Genomic DNA, 25,903 nt, shown 5'->3' with positions numbered 1-25,903 from the left:
CAGAATCAACTAATGTTATAGACATCAGTTTTCAAAAAAAAAAAAAAATCTCAATCTATACATTTGGTCATTTCCCCCACACTAAGTGCGAAAGGAAATAACTCAGGAAACAATGAATTTCCGCTGCAACACATGGGCTGGGAATTTTCTTGACCAACAGGGAATCGAGGTCCCAAGGCACTTATTTCAGAGACCAACATTACATTTCAGTTGGCAAAGAAGCAAAACACATTATTTTCTTCCCTGTGATGGGAATGTTTAATGGCTCTAGATTTAAACAAAGATCAAATATATACATTATCCTTCCTGCCCTCACCTATATTTAAAGCAAAAATCACAGGCACTGCACTGGTTGTTTTTAAAATCAGCATCCATGAGCTCTTGTCTTATTCACTTTTTTCCTCTGTAGCTCCTGAAACCTGTCTGTGAAGCAGTCCCGCCTTGCTTCCACTGTTCCCATCTCACTCCCAGTTCTCTGAGGCACTGATAACTGAGCATTTAGCACCTTATCCATGCAAACCCAATTTGAAAGACAGAAGAACCATAATTGATCATAGATTATGGCCAATAAAATGGGCCAGCATTAAACATTAAACAGTTAATGTTGTTAATAGTTAAACAATGGCCAGAGTGAGAACATATATATGAAACAATCAAACAATAAACATGCAGCCACAGAACCAAGTTTCATATGAAATAGACCAAGTGCATGTAATCTAGTCTGGGTAGGTATGTGAGACTAGTTAATAAAAGATGTTGGCTGGCTGTATGGGAGGAGAGAAAAATCTAGCACGTCTCTCTCTCTATTTAAAGAGAATAAATTCAAAATAGAATCAAATGAGTACTAGAAAAATATACAGATGAATAGTTTTATATTAAGATAGAAAGGCCCTTTGTAAACATGACATCAAAATGTAAAACACAACGACTGAGACATTTGGCTGGCAACATTTTTTTTTTTTAAATCTCAAATACAGGAAAGGCAAAAACAAGTAAAAAAGAAAGACAACAAACAAACAAACTTAGATACTTTGGGTAAAATAAGAAACTAAGTAAAATATTCATACAAGAGCTATATGAAAGGTCGCTATCCTTACAGGAAAATGTCTTAAAAGCCAGTAACGAGAGACTTCCCTGGCAGTCCAGTGGTTAGGATTTCGCCTTCCAATACATGGAGTGTGGGTTCAATCCCTAGTCAGGGAGCTAAGATCCCCCATGCCTCAAGGCTAAAAAACCAAAACATAAAAACAGCAGCAGTATTGTAACAAATTCAATAAAGTCTTTAAAAATGGTCCGTATTAAAAAAAAAAACTTCTTCAAAAGTCAGTAAAGAAATTAATACCCCAGCTCAAAATGGATGAAGCAAATTAATAAACTTCCCATGAGAAGAAATAGAACAGTGAATGGTAACAAATGCATGAAGAGATACTCAATTATACGAACAATGGGAAAATACAACTTCAGAAAACCGAGCTCTTTTTATCTGTCAGGTTGGTGATGATGTCCAAGACTGACAGGAGCTGTTGTTATGGCCACAGCTCATGATGTAGCCACTTTGGCAATTATGTCAGCATGTAAAATGGCACACCCTTTGATCTAACAATCTTTCTCTAAGAATCTACTCAAAATAGATTATTGTGAAAGCAGAAAGCTGGATACACATAACATGTTTATAATCACTGAAGGTAGAGAGAGTAAGTATCCTAAAGGTTTACAAATAGGAGATGTCAAGTAAACATGTATTTATTGATGATATTTATTGATACAAAAAGAGCCATGATATACTTCTGAGTGAATAAAACAGGCAAGACTTCCATGGTGGCACATGTGATAAGAATCCGCCTGCCAATGCAGGGAACATGTGTTCGATCCCTGGTCTGGGGAAGATCCCACATGTTGCGGAACAACTGAGCCCATGTGCCATAACTACTGAAGCCTGTGTGCCTAGAGCCCATGCTCCACAACAAGAAAAGCCACCGCAAATAGAGAAAGCCCGTGCACAGCAACAAGACTCAGTGCAGCCACAAATAAATAAATAAAAATTTAAAAATAAAATAAAACAGGTAAATGACCATGCAAAGTATGATTACATTTCTGCATGTGCATGTCAGTGCTTCTAGATGTCCTTATACATGGTAAAAGGATGTTTATTAAAACAGTAATGATTGCCCTACTATCTGAATTTTAAAGCATTCCTGCTTTTCTTATAACTTTGAATTTCATATAATGAGCATGAATTTTTTTTTCCCAAAGAACATGGTGGAGCTGTTTTTTAATGTCACGCTTGAGTGTAAAGTAATATACTGTATAGATTGCTACTTTCCCTCCATCACCTTCCTCGTAACGCATGTGTGACACATGTGCTCGCTGTGAACACTGATGAGAGAGGGCCCTTCCTTCTCTCTGGTTCCTGTTCATTCCTGAGGGCCACTTCATCCTTGCCTTAAGCTCCTAAGACACACTTCTATCCTTATTACAAATCTCTCTCTCTTTTTTTTTTTTACTTAAGCTAGCTTGAGTTGGTTATCTGTGACCAAAGGAACCCCATGTAACACAGTGCTGCTTTTGATTTTCCACCTTCTCAATCATCCATTCCATTTGAAAACAGAACAGTAAATCTTGTAATCACATGAATGAAGATTTGTTGTATACAATACCATGTATTGTTTATGACCTACAGCCAAAGGAACTGAAGCAGGCAGCTCAAAGTTAGTATAACAAAGGCAAAACTACTATTCAATACTTCAAGAGATAGAGGAGCTCTTTCCTGACTAACATGAGAACCCATGAAAAGACTATTTGAAAAAGAATAAAAACAAAGGGGACATATTTGTCCAGATGAGCTATTTCTACTGTTAAAATAGTCTCCATTATCATGTTTTAGCCACTTTGCAGATTTATTTTTATTGGGTTATATTTACATATGAAAAGCTTTTTTTTTTCTTTCTATTTAGACTATAAAGTACAGAAATGTATTCCCATAATGGGCCCATTATGTTCAATTTATTTCCAGCAGACAAATTTACTCTTCTCATTGCCCTATCTTTAAAGGTTCAGAAGTTGCATATAATACAAGAATACTCCTAAGACTGTAATTACGAACCTGGCTAAAAAGCAACAAATATACAAATCCCTTCAGAGGTGTATTGGATGTCAAACACAAATCTAATTAATCCCCCTCAACCTCCCAAAGGGTCCTCTCCCAAAAAAAATTTGTCTAGAAAGTAGAAAAAGGACTATCCAATTTCAAAGACAAGCCATCAAAGGTTTAACTAAACATCTGTGCCTCCAGGGCATCACTCAGACAAACCCGCAGGCCACCCAGTGCCCACTGCTGGCCTCTGTTTTGACCGCCCCCTGCCCTTGGGCAGGGGCATCTTTCTAAGTAGATAGATGGGGGAGCCAGGTAAGTCCATATTTGAGGCTGAGATGCATCAGGATTTGAGACAGAACATGGCATTTAGGGGAAGAGCACAGGGATTTACAGTGACTGATCCTGATTCTGCCATTTAGTAGACCTATTAAAAAGCAGAGACATCACTTTGCCAACAAACGTCCGTATAGTCAAAGCTATGGTTTTTTCCGGTAGTCATATATGGACGTGAGAGTTGGACCATAGAGAAGGCTGAGCACTGAAGAACTGATGCTTTCGAACTGTGGTTCTAGAGAAGATTCTTGAGAGTCCCTTGGACAGGAAGGAGATTAAACCAGTCAATCCTAAAGGAAATCAACCATGAATATTCATTGGAAGGACTAATACTGAAGCTGAAGCTCAATACTTTCGCCACCTGATGCGAAGAGCCAACTCACTGGAAAAGACCCTGATGCTGGGAAAGACTGAAGGTAGAAGGAGAAGAGACCAACAGAGGACGGATGGTTGGATGGCACTGTTGACTAAATGAACATGCATTTGTGAACATGAGCAAACTCTGGGAGGGAACGGAGGACAGGGAAGCCTGGCATGATGCAGTTCCATGAGTTGTGTCGCAGAGTCGGACACGACTGAGCGGCTGAATGACAACGCCAATTAGTCATTTGGCCTTGGTGTATCTCAGTTTCTTCCCCTGTAATAATGCCCGGGAAAAGGGCTGTTGTGAGGATTAAAGGCAATAATACATCTAAAACAATGAGGTAAGTTCAAGAATCAAACATGACCTTGCTTGACCTCCAGCTCAGTGGGAGCTGCGATGGCCACTGCCCACAGGCAGAAACTCATTGCCTGATCAGAGCAAGGTCCCTAGAGAACCCTAGGACAGCATATGTCTCTACATAGGACACTTACCTATTCAAAATGTCTATTTTAAACATGAATAAGACCCTTCCAATTAAATAGAAATTTATTCTAAAGGTATCAGGAGCCTGTTATTTGAAGGAATGCTGCCTTTAAGAAGCCTTCTCTGGATCATATGATAAACTTCTTGGCAGCTCCCACGTTCCACCTTTTCTGGAGTATTTTGAGAAGTGTTTATAGACGTGATCAAAAGGCAGAAAAGCTGCTGGCTAAAATGCTTGTCACCAACAGAAGGACCTAACTGTTTTGTTTTGTTTTTTGCACATTGTGGACCACCTCCTCCTTCCTTGTGGAAACTTAGATATAACTCCCCAAGTCCCACATCACTCATTACCAGAGAAGAGAGAGGAATACTTAGATACTTCAGATGCAGAAATAAAATGAATGGGTAAAGTTTCTAACAGTGCATGGAGCCCAGTAAGCGTCCAGTAAAAGGTACATCTTTAAATGATTCATCTGAACAGCAGTAAAGAAGCAAAATGCATATTAAGTAATCTGGGACAACACAAGGCACTTTTTCACCATAGGAGTCTTATGGACTCTGTTTCCACATCTCACTTGGCAAAATCCCCACAGGAATGCAGGGCCAAGTTGAAGGGGGCTTTAAGCCATGAAGAGCCTGCACAATGTATATGGCTGAAATCACACTATGTGGTCAGACCCAAAGGAGCCAAGAACACATCTGTCCTAATATTCCAATCAAAGACAGAAAACAGGGCAACATGACACTCAAACTTTACCCTGGTACCATCTACACGAACATAAAAATAAGAAGATAGGCCTGTATGGGCAACATCCCAAGTGGTTTTGGTACCCAAAGTTACAAAAGGGCTTTTATAAAGCAAGACCAAGCAAAGGGGCAGGAGAGCCACTAGATTTTAGCCAAACATGAGCAGAATATACTACTCTTAGCTTGAAGTTACCACTAACATTTGACACATTTATTACTAATTGCTCAAAAACAAAACCCAAGAAGAGAAAGACCAAGTGTGATGTTTCAGTAGCCATAAAATAAAGACAGGAAGAGCCAAAGAGAGAAAAGAGGACAAATTGTGAAAACAAAATCCTTCCAACTTCCCAGCTTCCTCCAATTCTACCCTCTGCCAAGGATCATTTTTTTCTCCTCTGAAACCTTGAGAACATTTTCTTTGAAAGCACAGTTCAATAATTAGAGTCCAGTTCTACTGAGTCAGAAGGTATCTGACTCCAAGGGAAATGACAATTCTCTTTTCATGGCTTTCCTTGGCTGACTTTCCAGCTAGAGACTGGGTCCTGGGGTCAAAGGAGACTCAGTGAAGCCAAGCTCCAAGTACCAATGCTCATGGCCCTCAGAAGTGAGGAATGATACGTGACCTTGATCTCTGCAAGCAGAAAGAAAGGCTCCAAAAATCCCTCTGGATGCCTCTTCCAGCAAACCAGGAAGTAAGAGGTGTTACGAGTGAAAAAAGATTCTCAATATACATGTGTGAAATGCTGGTTTAAATCAAGGAGTTCCTTTAATGCAGAACATTTTAGACAGTTCAATGTGCTAATGTGGATATAAATAAGAGGCCTCAACCTTATCTGTACACAGATTCCTTTACCTTTCATGGTCTACGTCGTGGTACACGTGCCCAGGTCAACAGTTTGGAAAATAATGTTATAATTAGTTCTTTTACGCAAATGACTATTGAAGGCTCACTCTGCCCCACTACACACGCAATGACAAGGCCAGGCACCACGCCCCTAAAGATCAGGTCACAGTGCAAACAATATTAATGCAAAGTACTGTGAAGCTTCTGTTTACTAGGAGGGTTAGAGAAGTACTCTAATAACACTGCTTTACCTCCTTCAGTCTTTAGATGCTTTTCACAGCTGGACAACTTGAGAAATGCCCTGAATTCCCTGTTATGCTATAATACACTGTTCTCCATCTCTCGTTTATATATAAGTAAAACTAAAATAATAACATGAGGTAGAATGTAAGCTTTCACAAGAACAGGGACTCCTCTTGGTGTAGAGCTATCCCTCCAGCCCTAGAACAGCAGGTACAAGGATGTTCCACAAATATTTGACTATTATGAATAAGTGTAAGTCACTCAGTAGTGTCAGACTCCTTGCGATCCCATGGACTGTAGCCTGCCAGGCTCTACTGTCCATGAAATTCTCCAAGCAAGAATACTAGTGGTGGCCATTTCCTTATCTGCTATATGAATAAAGTACAGAATAAATAAACTTATATAAGGGTATCAACTCATTTTATGAACTGGCCAAAATACATGGTCTACAGTTTTAAATTGATTTTGAAATGCTTACTCTAAAACAATTTCCTATTTCTTTTTTCTCAAAAGTAGTTTGTTTTACCTGTTTCATTCCTACTAATATCTCCCATCCTTTGTAATTCCCTCCCACAAAACCACCCCTCTAAAATAAAGGGTATTTTTCCTTTGACTTTTGGATTAGAAAGAACTTCAATATTCTGAACTTAATGTATAAAATAACCCTTGCAACACATTCAAAAGAATAAATTTAAAAATTTTTGCTAAACGTAATTCACTGTAACAAAATAGGATAATGCATTAAAATTTTTTAACAAGTATGTTTTTTTTCTTTGAGGGGATGAGGAGGAAAGAGTAGGAAAAAACTGTTTTAGTTCTTCCTTGATCATTCAAAACATTGACTAGACCTTTCCCACGCCCATTCCTCTGACAAAACTATTAATGCCAGTGTGTTTCTATTTGGCAATTTTCAACTTCTGGTTAGGCTATAGTCCCTTTTTCCCTTTTTTACTTTTTTAAAATTAATGTTATTAGAGTATCGTTGCTTTACAATGTTGCATTAGTTTCTACTGTACAGCAAGGTGAATCAACTATATGTTTACATATATCCCCTATTTTTTTAATTTCCTTCTCATTTAGGTCACCACAGACCATTGAATAGAGTTCCCAGTGCTATATGCAGTAGGTTCTCAATAATTATCTATTTCATACATAGTATCAATGGTGTGTGTGTATATATATATATGTGTGTGTATATATATATATATATGTATATCCTAATGTAATTCACTCCACCCTCCCATTTCTACCTTGTTATCCATATACTTGTTCTCTATATGTGTCTCTATTTCTGCTTTGCAAATAAGATTATCTACACCATTTTTCCTAGATTCCACATATATGCATTAACATACGTTACCTATTTTTCTAACTCATTTCACTCTGTATGACAGACCTAGAGACCTAGGTCCATTGATGTCTCTGCAAATGGTACAATTTCATTCCTTTTATGGCTGAGCAATATTCCACTGTATATATGTACCACATCTTTATCCATTCCTCTGTTGATGGACATGTAGGTTGCTTCCATGTCCTGGCTATTGTAAACAGTGCTACAGTGAACACTGGACTGCATGTATCTTTTGGAGTTCTGGTTTTCTATGGGTATATGCCCAAGAGTGGGATTGTTGGATTACAGTCCCATCTCTTGCAGCAGCCCTGCCCTGTGCCACCAGCATGCCAACCCTTCTGCAGCCCAGAGTAAACCGTCTAAGAAAGCCATTTGAGTCTGTACTCAGCTTCCCAACTGCACGAATCTCTGGGGCCCCTTTCTGCACCCCCGCTTCATCTGTCCCGGCAGTCAGTGCCTCAGCACCAGTGAGCCCACACTCCACCTGGAACCCCGCACTCTCTGTACGGCTTCCCTGCGGTGCCTTCTGACCTCCCAACTTCCATGCCTAAAATGGCCTCCGCACACCCCTATTCACCCAGCACCCCATCAAGATCCACCTACTTCAGGGAGACTTCATAGACCACACCTTTGTTTCTACATTTACCATATCATGTTGAAATAATCCCTTTAAGTGTCTATAGTCCACAGAAGACAGTGAGCTGCCAGAGGACAGGAGCTATGACTCCCCCTAGAGCTCTCGCCTCAGCTCACAGCACTGTTCCTAACACCCAGTATGTGCTCGGTAGGTATCTGAAGAATGAATGAACAAGTGTAGTATGATTAATAACTTCGAGACACCAGGGAGGAGAGTAGTTAACTTTAAGAGACTGGAGTACTACAACAGTAGGGTCAGGATGGGGTCAGGTGTGTGTGTGTGTGTGTGTGTGTGTGTGTGTGTGTGTGTGTGTGTGTGTGTGTGTGTGTGTGTGTGTGTGTGTGTGTGTCTCTGTGTGTGTGTGTGTGTGTCTGTGTGTGTCTGTGTCTGTGTGTGTGTGTCTGTGTGTGTGTGTGTGTGTGTCTCTGTGTGTGTGTGTGTGTGTGTCTGTGTGTGTGTGTCTGTGTGTGTGTGTGTGTGTGTGTGTGTCTGTGTGTATATACACGCCCGCACTGAAGAGAAGGGGCTGCCTCATTTCATGAACCTCCTTCCTGCTTCTTCACGGTCAAGGTTCCAGTTAAAACCCCTAATCCTGCCACCCCGCTTTCCATTTTTAGTCCCAGGGGTTTTGGTTGATGACTCACTCTCCTGCCACAAACCTAAGTGTCTTTGAGTCAGTGTCTCTCCTGTTTGGCCTGCTGTCAATAAGGGAACTACACCTTTTCCCCCATCTCAAAGCAAAGAAAGACTTCAAGATTTAACGATTAGAGGATGGTATAAGATGTCCCCCTCTAAGCTATTCCCTATCCTAACTCCTAAAGAACGTCTGTTGGCTCACTCGAGCTTGGACCCTGTGGGAGAGCAGAGTCACGCAGGGACCCACAGTGCAACCTGACGCACAAGGAGAGGCAAGTGTTAGTCATCAACCAGCAGAGCATTTCTTTTAGGAAGGCAAGGTGAGAGACTACACCAAAGTGAACAAAAAGGTTCACCTGTACAGTGGAACACTGTTCAACACGAAAAAGAAATGAGCTCTCAAGTCATGAAAGGACACTGAGGAATATTAAATGTGTATCATAAGTGAAAAGCCAATCTAAAAAGGCTATATACTGCATGATTACAACCAAATGGCATTAAACTACAGAAAACGCAAAACTATGGAGACACTAAAAAGATCAGTGGTCCCCAGAGGTTGTGGGCTCAGAAGGGATGAATGGGCAGAGTACAGAGGATTTTTAGGGCAGTGAAACTATTGTATGTTAAGCTATTGTGGTGGCTACAACTCAATATACATTTGTCAAAGCTGATAGAACATACAACACCAAGAATGGACCCTAATGCCAAGCATGAACCTTGGGTGGTTATGATTTGTCAATGGAGGTTCATCAATTGTAACAAACATACCCTCTGGGGAGGGATGTTGATAATGGGGTAGGGGGGTGCTGCGTATGTATGTGGAGAGTAGGCGTGTAGGAACTGTGATCACTTTCTGGCCAATTTTACTATGAACCAAAAAGTACTCAAAAAATAAAGTCTATGAAAGTAGAAATAAAATGAGCAAGAAGATAAGGGTGAGGTGTGATGTCATAGATGCCCCTCCCCACCCCCCACGCTGATGCCAGGGAAACTCCTATGGCAGAGCCTGGGGAGAGGTTCAGAGTGAGACAAGGCTTGGCCTATAGAAGCAGAGATGGAGGACCTGGGCTCCCCTGGCCAACTGGATGGCACTCGCACAGAGAGTAATGAGGCTGAACTTGGGCTGTCCTGCGCAGAGTCCCAACCTGCTAGAAGCGACCCTGAGAAAGTCTCCCCCACACTTATTCTCACTGCCACCTCAGCCTTTAACTTGTGGGCTACTCCTCCGTACTAGCTCCTCAAGAACTTCTTCTGTACTGAAATCATTCAACTGAAGGACACACAGAGAGAATACTACTTTCTCAAGTGGTAAACTATCTAAATTTCCATGCCAGTGAAAAACCCATCAACAACGATGGAATTTCCCAGGGCTAGGGAAAGGGGTGGCCTTCCCATAGAGGAGAAATATTAAACTCCTATGAATTCGTTTAAACACTTATTCTTCCAGCCCTCAAAACCTGGCTGCCCAGGTGTTGTGAGCACCATAAAAGCAACAGGAAGAATCAAGGTGCATTGTGGAAATTCATTAGCTTCTGGGCAGCTTAAAATAGGCATTACAGACAAGAACACAAGGCCTTTTGGGAGGATGGCTTGGCTAATCAAGAACAAATTAGCTACTCAGGTATACATAATGTGAAATCAGGGACACTTTTTTTTTTTTTCAATAAATAAGAACTTGTCATCACTTGACTGATCAGTAGCTATTGTATCCCTCATAATTCATCATTCAAAGGTAATGTTGCTGCCCTCATATCTCTGACTATGCGCACTCTGGTCTTCATGAATGGCCACCTGATACATTTCCCAAAAGGCTGAATCCCTCTGATCTTTGTTCCACTGGCCAATGGTTCTCTTATACTTATTCATTTTGGTACATTTCATTCAAAACCAAAATACACCACAAGAAATAGCTCTTTTGCCACTGAATTTCCTCTTCTTGTTACAACATTTCGAAAGTCAATCCTCCGGAGCCATGTGTCCTCCTTCTTTCCCTGACCTGTCATTCCAAGCTCTTCCTTTTCCCAGGAACCTTCCTTCCATGTGGTTTCCCCTACTCTTGCTGTTCTTTCTGTTTTCACGGGTCTTGGTAGATTCTCTGCATCATTTGGCCATTCATTATATCATATTGCATTCCTTCCAATTCTGGTTCCACAAGATTCTATAATTCCAATAGATAAGGTGTCCAACTATTCCAACAGGTAAGGTGCCCACGTGCCCAACACAAAGCCTGGTGCCCAGTCACCCACGGCCAGTGGCATCCTGGTTCCCTTACACCCATGTTGAGTGCACAGAGCAGTGTGGGTCCTCCGAGCCTCACTCCACTCCTCTGCAAAAGGCAGAAGGAGAACCTCCTTCACAAGCCAACCTAAGGGCCACATAAGCATAAGGCCTGGGGTAAAATACACCTGTAACCAACACTGACTTTTTTCTCTGAAAGTGTTATCTCTGGGCTCTAAAACTGGAATAAAATGTCTGTAAGAGCAACATCAAGACTCACATCTTTCCTGTATTTCTTCAAGGCATCTTCACATAAAGGAATATTCAATAGATGATTTTCAAGCTAATGGCAGTTACTGTTGGATAATGGATTTCAGAGCTTTTTTTTTTTTTTTACAACTTCATGTACCATTTAAACACCTAAAGCTTTCTATTAACAATTTCAAATAGCTAATAAAGAGAATAATGAATCCCTAAGTAATCATCAGTAGTCATGTATGGATGTAACAGTCGGACCATACATAAAAAAGGCTGAGTGCTGGCTGAAGAATTGATGCTTTTGACCTGCGGTGCTGGAGAAGACTTGAGAATCCCTTGGACAGCAAGAGGATCAAACCCTCAATCCTAAAGGAAATCAACCCTGAATATTCATTGGAAGGACTGATGCCGAAGCTGAAGCTCCAATACTTTGGTCACCTGATGCCAAGAGCCAACTCAATGGAAAAGACCTTGATCCTGCAAAAGATTAAGGCAAGAAGAGAAGGGAACGACAGAGGATGATGAGATGGTTGGATGGCATCCCTGACTCAATGGACATGAGTCTGAGCAAACTCCAGGATGTAGTGAAGGACAGGGAAGTTCAAGGAGTTGCAAAGAGTCAGACAAGAATTAGCAACTGAATAACAACAAAAGTACTTTTCACTCGGCTCCAACAATTATCAACTCCTAGTCACTCTCATTTCGTCCAAATTCCCTCTTACTTCCTTGTGCAAATCTCCCTCACTGGAGATTATTTTGAAGCAATACCAACTATTATCCCACTTCAATATAACTATTTTATAAAACTACAGTTTTTAAATCTGAAAAATACACAAAAAGCCGCTTTCATTTAGAAAAAAGAAAAATTCTATGCTTATCCAATAATGTTATTGTCATCTCGTCTTCTCTGTCCCTGTTGCATACTGCAAGACATGGATGACTCAAGACAGACCCAGAAGGCTTGAATTCTGATTCCCGGCAGCACAGGAGCTCTCTGGGTGACTGTGGGCAGGACAGTCGCACGGCCACTCCCTGGAGGCCTCTGCTCCCAAGGAGGACATCAGAACAGGAGGGCTCTGATGCTCACAGTTCACCTGCTTGGGCACAGCTAGAACTTCCCCTTTTCTACGTTTCTTTGTCATTCCCAGCACCAGCTTCACTACCCAGAGTAATCTAGTCTATACCTGCTGCTCCTGCTGCTAAGTCACTTCAGTCGTAACTCTTTGCCAAAAACAGAATTAGCAAGTATACAGTATTTAAATAGCAAAGTCTCTTCTAGGAACAAGTCTCCTACATAATAATCTTGCATTAAAAAAAAAAAAAAAATCATTCCTTATATATATTTTAATTAAATCTCTCAAAGAAAAAACAGAAACTATAAACCAGAGTCCTGCTTGGCTCTTTCCCCTGGTCTTTGTCCTTATGGAATAAGCAAAAGCAATTCTTGAGTTCCCTCCCTGCCCCTGGGTGAAACTAAGCAGCTAGTCCACAGAAATGACCTGCTAAAAATCACTGATACAAATAGCCAGATGTCTTTGGGGAGGAGGGGTGACTCCCCAGATTCCCCTTCTATTCACTCTAAGGTAACTATGAATTCCCTTGAAATTCTTTTAGACCAAATCCTAATTCAAATATAAAACTGCTCACATAACTGCAAATTATCTAACTCACTGTGGGCTTCGGTTCTCAATCTACACTACCCAGTAACATGACTACTAGTCATTTGTGGTTAATGAGCCCTTGACTGGTGGCTAATCCAAATCAAGACGTGCAGTGTGTATAAAGTCTATCAATTTTGAAAACTTAGTAAAATAGAATATAAAATACCTCATTAATACATTCTGTACTGGGACTTCCCTGGTGGTCCAGTGGCTAAGACTCCGTGTTCCCAGTGGAAGGGGCCCAACTTAAACCACTGGTCAGGGAACTAGACCCTGCATGCCACAAGTAAGAGCCTACATGTCATACCTAAGACCCAGCACAGCCAAATAAATAAATAAATATTAAAGAAAAATAATGTGGGTTACTTATGGATAGCATTAAAAAAAAAAACTATAGCAAAGATGCTTTTAAAAATAAACAAGCAAATTCCATATTACATTTTGAAATGTTAACACTTCATATGTACATGGTGAAATAAAACATTAAAATTAATTTCACCTTTTTCAATGTGGCTACTGGAGAATTTAAAATTACACACATTGTACAATATTTCTAGTACAGTGCTTCTCTAGATTCTAATTCCTTTTCACAACAGCAAAAATAGGTTTCATGTTAACCCACCATAACTGGTGTTATTTGAATACAAGCCTAAAGCTAGAATTAATTTACTTGGACTTCTCTTTCAAATTATTTTGTATACTTCCCTTAATGGTTCCTGCCAATTCCCATTAAGATTTAAATATTTAAATGTTCCAGTAAGACAATCACAGCTACCTTGAGCATAAAATATCACGTAATCACTAGATAGACCCCATCAGACTTCAAGTCAAAACATTTAAAGGCTGTGCTATTTAAAAAGCAATTCCCAGTCCCTATTTTTTTATCTCGCAATCAAAATATAACATTTCTTCTGGCTGCTATGACCTTGAGTATTAGAATTTCACTGTATGCAGCTGAAAAAATACTCAAATTCACATTTCTACTATAAGACAAAGGAGAGCTAGGTATACTCCATATATGAGAAGGAGGGAAGCCACTTACCTGCCTTCTACTGGTTTCCAATGGACGAAAGAAAGAACATCTGATTACACATATGGTTGAACAGTGATTTTTTTTTTAAGTCTAACATTCTGCCTGACCTCTGAAGGTCAGTAGACTTTACAGCTCTTCCTAACTGTGTTTCTTTGTTATCAGCGGAGATCAGAATACGTTGGAGCAATTTCAAAAAAGTTTAACAAAAAAACTGGACTCCATGGAAATTGATGAACTAAGTAAAACCTCCACTGTCTAGCCCAGAACTATCCACAGGGTGGTCTGCCCACAACTAGTTTGTGACTGGTCTGCAATAACGCAAGTACAGAAATTGAGAGTAAACATTTGGAAAGTTTTATAGTAATTTGACAAAGTATTTATGTTGGTTGAATGTAATAAAAATAAAAGTGCTTATAGTTTATGTCTGTTTTAAATATTTCATCTTTATTGTATTTTTTATTGACACACAAAAGTAGGTCAGCCCAAAACAAATTATAAATTAAATTACTGATGGTTCCTTTCAGAAACACTAATCTAAACCAACCCACCAGAATCCTTCATTTTCTGATCATCTCATTCTTCATGTGTAGGAGTCACGAGGCATAAGGTAATAAAGGGGAAAGGGAGCAGAAACTACATTTTTAGGGAGGAAAAACCACCAGTTACAAGAGGGTGAGTAAGGCAGAACTATGTCCAAGACACAGCTAGGATTAGGATCTATAACACCGTTAGGGGAAGCACACTGACCAAAACCGCCCACCCTGGCCAGGCACCATAGTAACCATTTGCATGAGTTGTTTTATGACAGGAGGTCCTGGTAAGGAACACGGAAATAACAAGCCACCACCAAAAGGAAAGGTCAAAGGAGACATCACATGTCCGACCACCTCCCAGAATCCTCCTCTCTGGCATCCATCTTGACTGAACAAGGCGTGCACCACCAGGAAGGACTCTGAGTCAAAATGATTGGCTAAAGACAACCTAGAACATAATCCCATCACCATAAAACCCGACTGCTGCGAGCCACATGGCAGAGCAGTTCTCCTGGGTTCCCTTACCCTCCTGCTCTCTCCACCCAGGTGACCTTTCCCATAAAATCTCTTGCTTTGTCAGCACATATATCTCCTCAGACAATTCATTTCCGAGTGTTAGACAAGAGCCCAGTTTCGGTCCCTGGAAGGGTCCCTCTTCCTGCAACAACACTATAATATTTCTGCCTCTACAATTACAGTGCCATTTTTCTTCAATTATAGCTTCTTTTTTTTTTTTTCTTTTTTGGCTATACCACGCATTTTACAGACTCTTAGTTCCCCAACCAGGAATCAAACCCAATCAGTGAAAGCGCAGAGTCCAACTCTTTGTGATCCTGTGGACTGCAGCACGCCAGGCCTCCCTCACCATCTCCTGGAGGTTGCCCAAGTTCATGTCCATTGAATCAGTGATGCCATTCAACCTTCTCATCCTTTGTCACCCTCTTCTCCTTCTGCCTTCAATCTTTCCCAGCATCAGTGTCTTTCCCAGCGTCAGCTCTTACTGCAAAGAGCAGTAAGTCAGCTCTTTGCATCAGGTGGTCAAAGTATTGGAGCTTCAGCTTCAACATCAGTTCTTCCAGTAAGTATTCAGGGTTGATTTCCTTTCAGATTGATTGGTTTGATCTCCTTGTTGTCGAAGGAACTCTAAGAGTCTTCTCCAGCACCACAATTCGAAGGCATCAATTATTCGGTGCTCGGCCTTCTTTATTGTCCCAGAGGACATATATGGATGTGTACATTTTTAAACTGCCTAACCATATCTACTGGAGTTTTTTTTTTTTTTAAGATGATCACTATTTTCCCAATTATTCTCCAATCCTATCATAATCAATGTTGAGGTTTTTATATATTCTTTTTTCCCGTTCTTTGATCTTAGTTGTAAAACAATAGTCACTTTACTAAGGTATTGATAAGCCCTAGTTTCTACCTCTCCTGCAACATTTCCTGGATTACTTCTCTCTTACTTGAATATTTACTGCAAAAATATTTTCAATGCTGGCTTTTGGTGGTATGTTTTTGAGGGCATATACCTGAACTTATTTTTATTTTGCCCTTGTATTTTTTTTTACTTTAATATTTAAATGATATTGTGCTAGATAGAAAAATTGTAGGTTTAAAGTTCTTTTAGTATTTAAAAATTTATTTTTCAACTGTGTTTCTGCAAACAGTAAAGTCTGATGGCAAGCTTCTTCCTTTGTAAAAGATCTGCTATTTCTACCTGGAAGCATTTAGAGGAGTATCATTGCTTTTGTTAGTCTAAAAGTCACTATATGTATTCATAGTACTTTTTCTTGTCTCTCACTCTGAGCCTTTTCAGTTCACAGCCTGTTATTTAAATTTTTGAAAGAGTCACATTTTATAGCTTATAAATTATACCTTTATACATTTTAAAGCTAAGTTTGCATTTAAAAAATATTTACGTATTTAAAAAATAAAATAAAATGCCATGGATTATAAATCACTTTGTGATATGATATGCAAGCGATGGGTCCTGATTGATTATTAATTTATAAACAGACTAAAGTTCACATGTGGAATGATTACAACTCAACTAAACAAAAATGTCAAGTGTTCATTAAACATGCACGGAAATCAAGTAATGCTGTTTTCAAAAAGCCTTCTAGGTTGAAGTTAAAAGTCAAAAATTTTTAGGTGAGTAAGAAACTCATTAGTAAGCATCAACCACATACAAAAGGTTCTGAGGGACAGAAAAGTGAAGAGGCAGCCTCTAAAGAATTCAAAATTGAAATGACAAGACAGATGGTACCCAAAATATCAAGGAGCAGAGAGTTAAGCAGCTTAAACATCAAATGACTTGCATTGACTGTCACTTCAGTTACAATCAATCTCAGACTCCATTTCCTAAGCACTGGGTCATCCGACAGAGAGGCTACTAAGAAAGCTGAGTCCTCCCCATGTCTGTGGCCCAAGGTCAAGGGCTGAGCAAGGAGTCAGCATCCACACGCCCACCCCATGGCCAGCAGTCACCAGCTGTTCATGCCCGGCCAATTACTTCCCCTCTAAGCCTCAGTGTCCTCATCTGTAAAAAGGGTTAATAATGCATATCCCTCAGGATTATGGGGAGGCTGGGTTCTGATGCTAAAAAACTCAGGGATTTGAATTTGTAGACTGAAAGAAAGAAGCCACAGCCCAGAGGAGGAGGGGGACTCCTGGAGAAATAGAATTTGCGGGGAGAAGGCAGAGGAAGCTTCTTCTGCCCCAGAGCTCCTTGCTCACACTGGACACTGGCCGGGAGAGGCAAGAAGTGGGTCAGGGGGCACCTCAGCGAGCTCTGTTCTCTACGTGGGATGGGAGGGCTGTTCTCCATGAAAAGTGGGTGCCAAGGAGGAGCTGGAGTAAGGGGACTGAAGCAAGGTGGGAAGTCTGTGTGCTTCCCGGAGGAACCTGAGTGTGTGTGGACCAGGGGCCCCTAAAAGGACACCATGTGGGAAGAAGTTGAGAAGTGGCTGTGGATCCCAGTGTGTGTAGGCACCAGCCTCGAGTGGTGTCCCCAGAGGAAGCCGTCATTCTCCAAGGCCCAGGGCAAGGGCATGGGGATCCAAGCTCGGGTCCCCAGTCAAGGAGGAAGTGTGAGCAGGGGATTCTAATTGAGCGGGAGGAAAGGAGGAGTTTCCATAGGGAGGTTTCAGTGAGGTCAAAGAGCAGAGATTCATGGTGTCACCAGGGTGCAAAGAAACTCTCAAGAGAACTGCTATTCCTGGTAAACCAACCCCTGCCTTGGGGTGTGGTTATGGAAACTGGAAGGCAAGGCCTTGACAGAGAGCCAGTCAGGGTCAGCTGGGTTGTTAAAGGATGCACCTGCAGTGGGGGCTGGAGCTGCCAACTATGCAGGATCCTGGGAAGGTGGGAAGGCCCATGCATGTGGATCAGCTCCTGGGGGGTGCCTGGCATTGAGCCCCAGGGACGGCACATGGTGGGGAAGGAGCCACTGGGTGAGGAGGGGCGTGGCAGCAAGAGGTGATGGACTTGCAGGAAGGGCAACTGGGAGGTGGTAGCAGGGACTCGACCCCTCCTCCAGACCCTGGGGTCCTGGGAATGTCCTGTCAGGGCAACAGTGACTAAGGAAAGGCAGGGTCTATGAAAGAGCCTGGAATCAGAGTGTTAGCGAGCAGCATTCCAGGCTCAGCTTTGTCACTCATAGAAACTGCTCGGTCACTAGGTCCTCCACTCTCATGGACTTCCAGATCTCTAGCTGCCACCACACATTCTGGCCTAGAAAGGTTTGGCAGAGGACTTCCACGGTGGTCCTGTAGTTGAGAATTCACCTGCTAATGCAGGGGACACAGGTTCGATCCCTGGTCTGGGAAGATCCTGCATGCCACAGAGCAACTAAGCTCATCTGCCACAACTACTGAGCCCGTACTCTAGAGCCCGTGCTCTGCAACAAGAGAAACTACCGCAATAAGCCCGCACACTACAACTAGAGAGTAGCCCCTGCTCGCTGCAACTTTTGCTTGGAAGCCCAAGCAAAGCAACAAAGAGCCAGTGCAGCCCAATAAGTAAATAAAATTTTAAAAAAAGTTTGGCAGAGAGTAGATTGAAAGGCTTCATTTAAGGGTAGGGGAGGAGAGGGGAGCTTTACAGGCCCACCCAAGAGCACATGTGTGCTGAGGAGAAGCTACAAAGCAATAAGGTACCTGCCAGCTGAGTATCTTCCCTGAGAAAATGACTGTGCCCCATGTCAAGCCAGAGAACCTGAAAAGAAGAACTCACAGAATTTGAAGACAAGCAGGTACCTACTATGTTTCTGCCAGGCCAGGCACTAGGTCTAACACCTCCATGTATCAATACACTGGAAACAAAGAGAATGAAAGATGGTTTCCAATACCTGTTCTGCCCTTGAATATCATGATTAGATGAAGAAGAGCCCAAAGCAAAGCAAAAGGGACTGAGGAAACATATCAACCAAAGGCAACAGATATTTAGTACAAAGGCACTTTTAGGTTTAACACTGATTCATTTATTTTTAGAGATGATAATTATGTTTAGGGAAAAAAAAGCTTCAATCTTTTAGAGTTACATACTGAAATATATACAGATGAAATGCAATGCTGAGGATTTAAACTAATCAAGTGAGAGGAGAAAGAGGGATCTTGATGAAACAAAATGGATTGTAAGTTAATAATCACTGAAGAGGGGGATGGGTACAGTGGCACTCCTACTGTGCTTTCTGCTTCTGCAGATGTTTCCAATTTCCAATTAGAAAACAAAAACAAATAAATGAGAGGCACTACATGAAGGCACAGTACATTGTTTGTAACCTAACTGTGTTACTTTGATAATAATACTGCAACACACTCAAAATTCTGAAAGTATGTTTAAATGATAAAAAGGCCTCTGGCTTTACAGGCAGATCAACAGTTCCATAGGGATGCAGTCTTTTCTGTAAGTTTTCTAAGGAAGCACAACTAGCCAGCTGTACATTCAGGCAGTCACGCTTGAGAAGATCCAGGAAATACATCTGCCCAAACAATGTGTCACCTTGACATCCAAGTTCGGCACCTTCCCCTCCGATGACATGAAGTAAGTTTGACTGATTCACAGGCGTGATAGGCAATAGACTCCTGTCATGCTTTGCTGCCCAGGTGAGGAATCGAGCAACGCAAAGATGCCAAGTGTCAGGCATCCTCGATGTGACTGGCATCCCAGTCTTAAAGCCACCAGAGGAATGGCAACAAGTCAGGGAATAAGCCTGCTCTAAAAGCTAACGGCCAATAACGACGATTTGATCAGTGACCTGCTGGCCTCGCTTGTGTGAGACCCACATCATGACCAGATTGAGCACGACCAGGCTGAAAGAGGACTCGCCAGAAACAGGAGTCACGGTTGAGGAACTGAACCACCACTCCTCCATACCCAGCACACACATACCCTTATCCTTTCCATCATCAAATTCAGGACCCTATTCAGGGGTTGAACCTGCGTCTCTTGTGTCTTCTGCATTGGCAAGCAGATTCTTAACCACTAGCGTCACCTGGAAAGCCTCCTTTTGTGCTATCACTTTGCAAAGGATTGGCTTAAGCTGGTGTCTCTCAGCCTTGGGTGACTTTTGTCCCCCCTTCCCCAGGTAATGGGACATTTGGCATTGTTTGGAGACACTGTTAGCTGCTGCAACTAACTAGGGAGAGGGGCTACCAGCATTCAATGGGCAGAGGCCAAGGACACTGCTCAACGTGCGCCCATGTACAGGACCACTCCACACGACAAAGAATTATCTGGCCTAAACATCAACGGGCTCAACTTAAGAAGACCAGGCTGAAACAAGTAAAATGACAAGTGAAAGGAAGACTCAGGCTTGTTCAGAGAGGGAGGGCAGGAGAATGCTACTGTCTTCTGCAAGTTCTGTATTTACATATTTCTACCACTATTCTTCAACCAGATGTGATATTTGATGCCATGTCCTCTGCTGTAGCTCTTCTTCTTTTGTCCACTAACACGAGAGGGACCAGACACTTGAGAGATGACAACTGCCAAGACCAATATTTGCTCTTTTCCAACGGCCATGTTTACTCAAGATTACTCTGCCCTTGGTGAACTGGAAAGCAATTGATTGTTGACACACTTGGAATAGAGCCAAGGAATAGTCTGACATCCTTTCTCATGGGTGGCGAAGATGGAATATGGTTAACAGATGAGCTGTCTCTAAAAACCACCTCGGCTTTTGGATGCAACCCCTTTGAAACCATTGGGAAACAAGTTCCTATCAACAGGGCAATCCTGTTAACATCCTCAACAGCACAGGAGACCTTCAAGAAGCAGAAAAGAATGGCAGTGAAATTAGGAAAACTACACAGAGAGGGAAGGGAGAGGGAGAACAATTATCAAATAATTTAAGGGCACTTTGACCTGAAGGAGAGAAAGGAGAACAAACTCACACCTAATTACTGCTCCATCAACCGCAATTTTATAGCCAGTTGAGACTACATATATCTTGATTATAAACCCAGAAATACAACCCACCACTGACCTCCATGGTGACCAAAGATTCTCTCCTTGTTTGATTTTTATTATTTACATTTGCATAAGTGGCCTGTTTATATAATAGATACTTCTGGTAACTGAAATTCAGCTGCACCTGAATTTCACAATCACAGATTTTTCTCTCACGGGCCATAGAGCTTCATTTTTCACAGCAATTCATGCCCCTTTAGCAAAAAAATTAAACTGTGGTAACTTCCCTGGTGGTCCAGTGGTTAAGAATCCACCTTCCAATGCAGGGGACGCAGGTTCAATCCTTGGTCGGGGAAGATCCCACATGTTGCAGGGCAATGAAGCCCAAGCACCACAACTAGAGACAAGCCCACACACCTCGATGAGCACTTGCACACCGCAACTAAGACCCAACACAGTCATAAATTAATAAGTACATAAATACTTGAAAAAATTAAACTGTGGCTACAATTACTACTAACCAAGTTCACCTGCTAACATTAGAAGCCAAGAGATTTTGGACTAAAGACTGTACCAATGCCACACATGAATTCCAACTGTTACCCAATCCAAGAACGTCTGGGCAGAAGGTATACCTGAGATGGCAATTCTGACATCCTGGCAACAGCGAGCACCCACGCCTGCTGATGGATTCTTTCTCAATCTCCCATGCCTGGACTAATGTGGGCTCTGATGGATTCTTTCTCAATCTCCCCACTTCTGGGAAGGAGCTGAGGCGCTAGACCCAGAATGTCAGACCAGAGGTCCCTGCCCCAAGAGCCCATGACTTTAGGGTACAGAGGCAAGGTCAGAGCAGACCCTTTGGTCGTTTCAAGAGAGCTCACACCCAACCTCTGCCTGAAAGGGTTGAATATTGGCCTCTCAAAAGATAAGTCCGTGACTTAATTGTGGGAACCTGTGAATATGGCCTGATTTGGAAAAAGATTACAGATACATGTGTAATAAGATTACATCTGGATAGATACTGACAATAGTGATTTGAGATGACCCTTGGACTACACAGGGAAGTCCTAAATCCAGTAAGAGGTGTCTTTATAGGAGCCAGAAGGGAAGACACAGAAGACAGAGGTCTATCTTTGGAGTGCAGTAGCCACAAGGCAAGGAATGCCTGGGGCCCCCAGAAATGAGAAGAGGTCAGGAATGATTCTCCCCCAGAGCCTTCCAAGGGAGCACGGCTCTGCCAACACCTTGATTTTTACTTTGGGCCTCCAAAACTATTAAAGAATACATTTCTGATGTAGTGAATGAAAGGTGGCAAAATATGCCGCTTTGGTATAATGATTATTTTCAGCTGTAGGCAAGGGAGAAACAGCAAATGGAGGGAGAAGCTTTCTGTGATCTGCCCTTATCTGCCTCAAGATAAACCTTGAAAAGCAACTTGACTGTATAAATCCCCACCCCTGGAGTTTCAGCACCCAGGAGAGGAAATACACCCCCACCTTCTTTCCCTATTAAATACATGTATTAAACATATCCCCAGCCTGCTTCCCCCACCTTCTTTCCCTATTAAATACATGTATTAAACATATCCCCAGCCTGCTTCCCTATTAAGATGATGTTGTTTAGTCACTAAGTTGTGTCCAATTCTCTGCTACCCCATGGATTATAGCATGCCAATCTCCTCCATTCTTCACTATCTCCCAGAGTTTGCTCAAATTCATGTCCATTGAATCAGTGATCCCATTCATGGATCACAGCCTTGTCGTGGCAAAGAGGCTTGTGTAACTCAATGAAGCTCTAAGTCATGCCATGCAGGGCCACCCAAGATGGACAGGCCCTAGTGAAGAGTTCTGACAAAATGTGGTTCACTGGAGGAGAAAATGGCAACCCACTCCAGTATTCTTCCCTAGAGAACCCCATAAAGTGGTACTTAAGTCAGAATTCTACCTCTACCTCTTAGAGTTACTTATTACACCCTACGTGTATCTCCCATTATACATGAGGCATATATGTCAATAAACTTCTGCTTTTCTCCTATCAATCTTTTATTATAGGAGGTCTCAGCTGAGAAATCAGAAGGGCAGAGAAAAAAACTGTATTTCCTTCATACATAAGCCACTCAACTTGCAGTAATTGATTAACATCGTCCTGGGAAGCTACTCCATGGCCCAACATGGGGCCTGGCCAGCCTTAGCATCTCAGAGTGGCCAGGTCAGGGTACACCTGGGCATCCTCCAGAAGCTTCTGCCTGAAACTTGTGAAAAGCTCAGGTAGGCAGGGCTGAGGATATGTCTTCAGCCCTGAAAGCCCAGGCCAAGGATGTTTTCCAAAGGATGAGTTCTGTGGAAACAATCAAGAAAGTGATTCCATCTGTCATAGGCAGAGCACCACTCTCAAGAAACAATCCCTCCCAAAGGGACTGGGGGGTGGGAGGAAACACCCAACACCTTGAGGGTCCTCAGATGAAGGGTTGTTCATCATCAGCCACCTTTCCTGACACTTCCTGAGAACTTCCCACAGGCCATACCACCCAGGTTACTACTTATTTGGGGTTTTGATTTCATCATTTTCTGCCTTTTCTTTAAATTGGTACCTCTTACATATGTTGCTATTATTTAGTTGCTAAGTTGTGTCTGACTCTTTGCGACCCTATGGATTGTAACTCAACAGGCCCTCTATCCATGGGATTTCCCAGACAAGATTACTGGAGTGGGTTGCCATTTCCTTCTCCAGGGGATCTTCCCAATCCAGGTATCGAACTCGAGTCTCTTGCATTGCAGACAGATTCTTTACCACTGAGCTACCTAAGAAGCCTGAAAATTTTTGTTTAGTGTTGCACCTAAAAAGACATTGGCTCTATTGGTATGCCTCCTGAGAACACTGAAGCTGGGGGGTTTGAGCAGTTTGCCCCCATATTGTGGGTTAGCTGATGGAGAAGCCAGAACCGTGACTTGGAGCAGACTCCAGAGTGCATGTCTTCAGCCTTCGGCCACTCTGCTCTGCCTCCCTTGGGGCCAAGAGACTTATACTAAGCCCACCCCACCCCATCCAGCGTGCTCCCTGCCAGGGCCCCCTGCCTAAGCCCCACTATGGCAAGGTCCCCATTCTTCCCAGCCTGAGCCTCAGCCATGGCCCAGGCCCCTTCCCTTGACCCCAGTACCTAATGGTGTTCAATAATAATAGGTACATAAAAACGCTCATGCCCATTATCAGGGGTTCAGAGAAAATCCAGACAAGAATAGGGAAGTTTAAATGAACGGTTATGTCGTAAGAACTACAGGGGACCAGAGAGGAGGGAATTCCTGAGGTCCTAACTCATGTGTGTCATCTTCACCTACAAAATGACATCGGCTCTGGCTAAAGTTAATGATCCCCATAAAGGCAGGCACCTCACACTCAAGCAAGATCCTGTCACTCTGTCAGCAATGCCACCGCCCTCCGAGAGCCCCCATGGCCTAACTGCTCTGACTCCAGCCTCTGTGCTCAAATCCACCCTCTGCCAAAGTTCCAGGAATCTCGAGGACACATAAAGGTTGACTACCTCTTCAGTCAGTGCTTTCTTTCAGCCAAGCATTCTGACAGTGCACTTCAGACACCTTTGAAATACCTGGTCCCTTGAGCCAGCAATCATAATGATGGCGATCTATCATCACGGAATAATCTTACATGCAGAAATGCTTTCATATCAGAAGACACTAAACCCTCCTTCTTCACCCTAATAAAAATTTGAAAACAACTTTATGATCCAAAAGAAGGGGCTAAGTTATTAACAGGGTTTGCTTCTCTTGATTGGATATTAATTACCTAGCTAGGAAAAAAATGTTGTTTATGAGATTTTGAGGAAATGCTTACTCTCTAATAAATAGAAAAACCAGAAAGCTAAACTGTACTTATGGCATGATCACAACCAACCCACCCCATGGAAGAGAAATCTGAGAGGAAGTTAGTCAAAATACAAGTGTTTCCTGAGTGGTGGGACTCTAGATGTTTCTCTTTTACTTTTTAATTTTGCCACACATTTTCTATAATGACAATGGACTATAATTAAGAGCAGAGGAAAAATGAACTTCCTAGGTAAGACAAAAGATAAGGCTCCCACAGATCCCCACTGCTGCCGCAGTTGTTCAAAAGGACACGGAGGACCCTCCACAAGTGAGTGCTACTTTCGGCCCTCAGCTTCCACAGCCCCTTCCCCCCCACCCCACGCCAACCCTGTGCACCCCATCTTCCAGGCACATCTCATTACCTCATATTCCTAGAAGCACCCTTACACCCTACACCTCAGAGCTCCACACACTGGTATGGCCTTTTTTTTCCCCAGGGAAACTGAAAATACAAGGTTTATTAGTCACAGGTCCTAAAAGATACAGGGGCATGCCTAAGATAAGAGAGAGGAAGTACAGATGTGGGTTCTGTCTTTTAAGGGGTGGAGAGGAAGGTGACTAGTACTTGAAGAGTTCACTCTATATTGGTGAATTTAACACATAGGAGCAGGAACTAGTGTGCAGGAAGAGAAAAATGGGGTCACTCAAGCAGTCATTTATCTAGGTTACCCAGGACTCTCTAAAAGGGGACCTTAGTGGAAGGAGCAGCCTAATTTTTGTCTGATTGTTTAGCTGGTAACTGTTATGCAACCAGTAATAGATTCTTCTGAGATGCTGAGATGGATGTCTTTGAAACAGATGCCTCAGCAATTGAAACCTAATGTCAGCCACTTTACACTGTAACTTTTTAAATGCAAAGACATGCCCCCAGTTTCTTAAGAAGAAACTAACTCCCCCCAACAAAAGAAGGGCCTTTTTCTGTCCATCAAGATGCTTATAGATCTGAACAAAGTGTTCTCCCTCTTGCAATAATCTTTTTTTTTTTTTTTTTTTTTTTTTGGTGTAGTCTTCCTATCTCCCACTGGGATGCAGGTTCCAAGAGGGCATGTGTTCATTACTCTGAGAGCTGGACCATAAAAAAAGCTGAACACAGAAGAATTGATACTTTCAAATCATGGTACTGGAGAAGACACTTGAGAGTCCCTTGGACTGCAAGGAGATCAAACCAGTAAAT

The 25,903-nt window shown here is 42.2% G+C and overlaps 1 protein-coding gene across 1 annotated transcript in view; it reads right to left on the bottom strand.

The window, feature by feature from the left end:
* Window positions 1-25,903, bottom strand: part of TLN2 (talin 2) — a 442,622-nt gene that overhangs the window by 271,525 nt on the left and 145,194 nt on the right. The gene's annotated exons all lie outside the window — the stretch shown is intronic.

The sequence above is a fragment of the Dama dama genome, chromosome 12 (assembly GCF_033118175.1).
Source record: "Dama dama isolate Ldn47 chromosome 12, ASM3311817v1, whole genome shotgun sequence".
Taxonomy (NCBI): domain Eukaryota; kingdom Metazoa; phylum Chordata; class Mammalia; order Artiodactyla; family Cervidae; genus Dama; species Dama dama.
The sequence above is the reverse complement of the archived record's forward strand: the minus strand, read 5'-3'. Positions and strand labels throughout refer to the sequence as shown.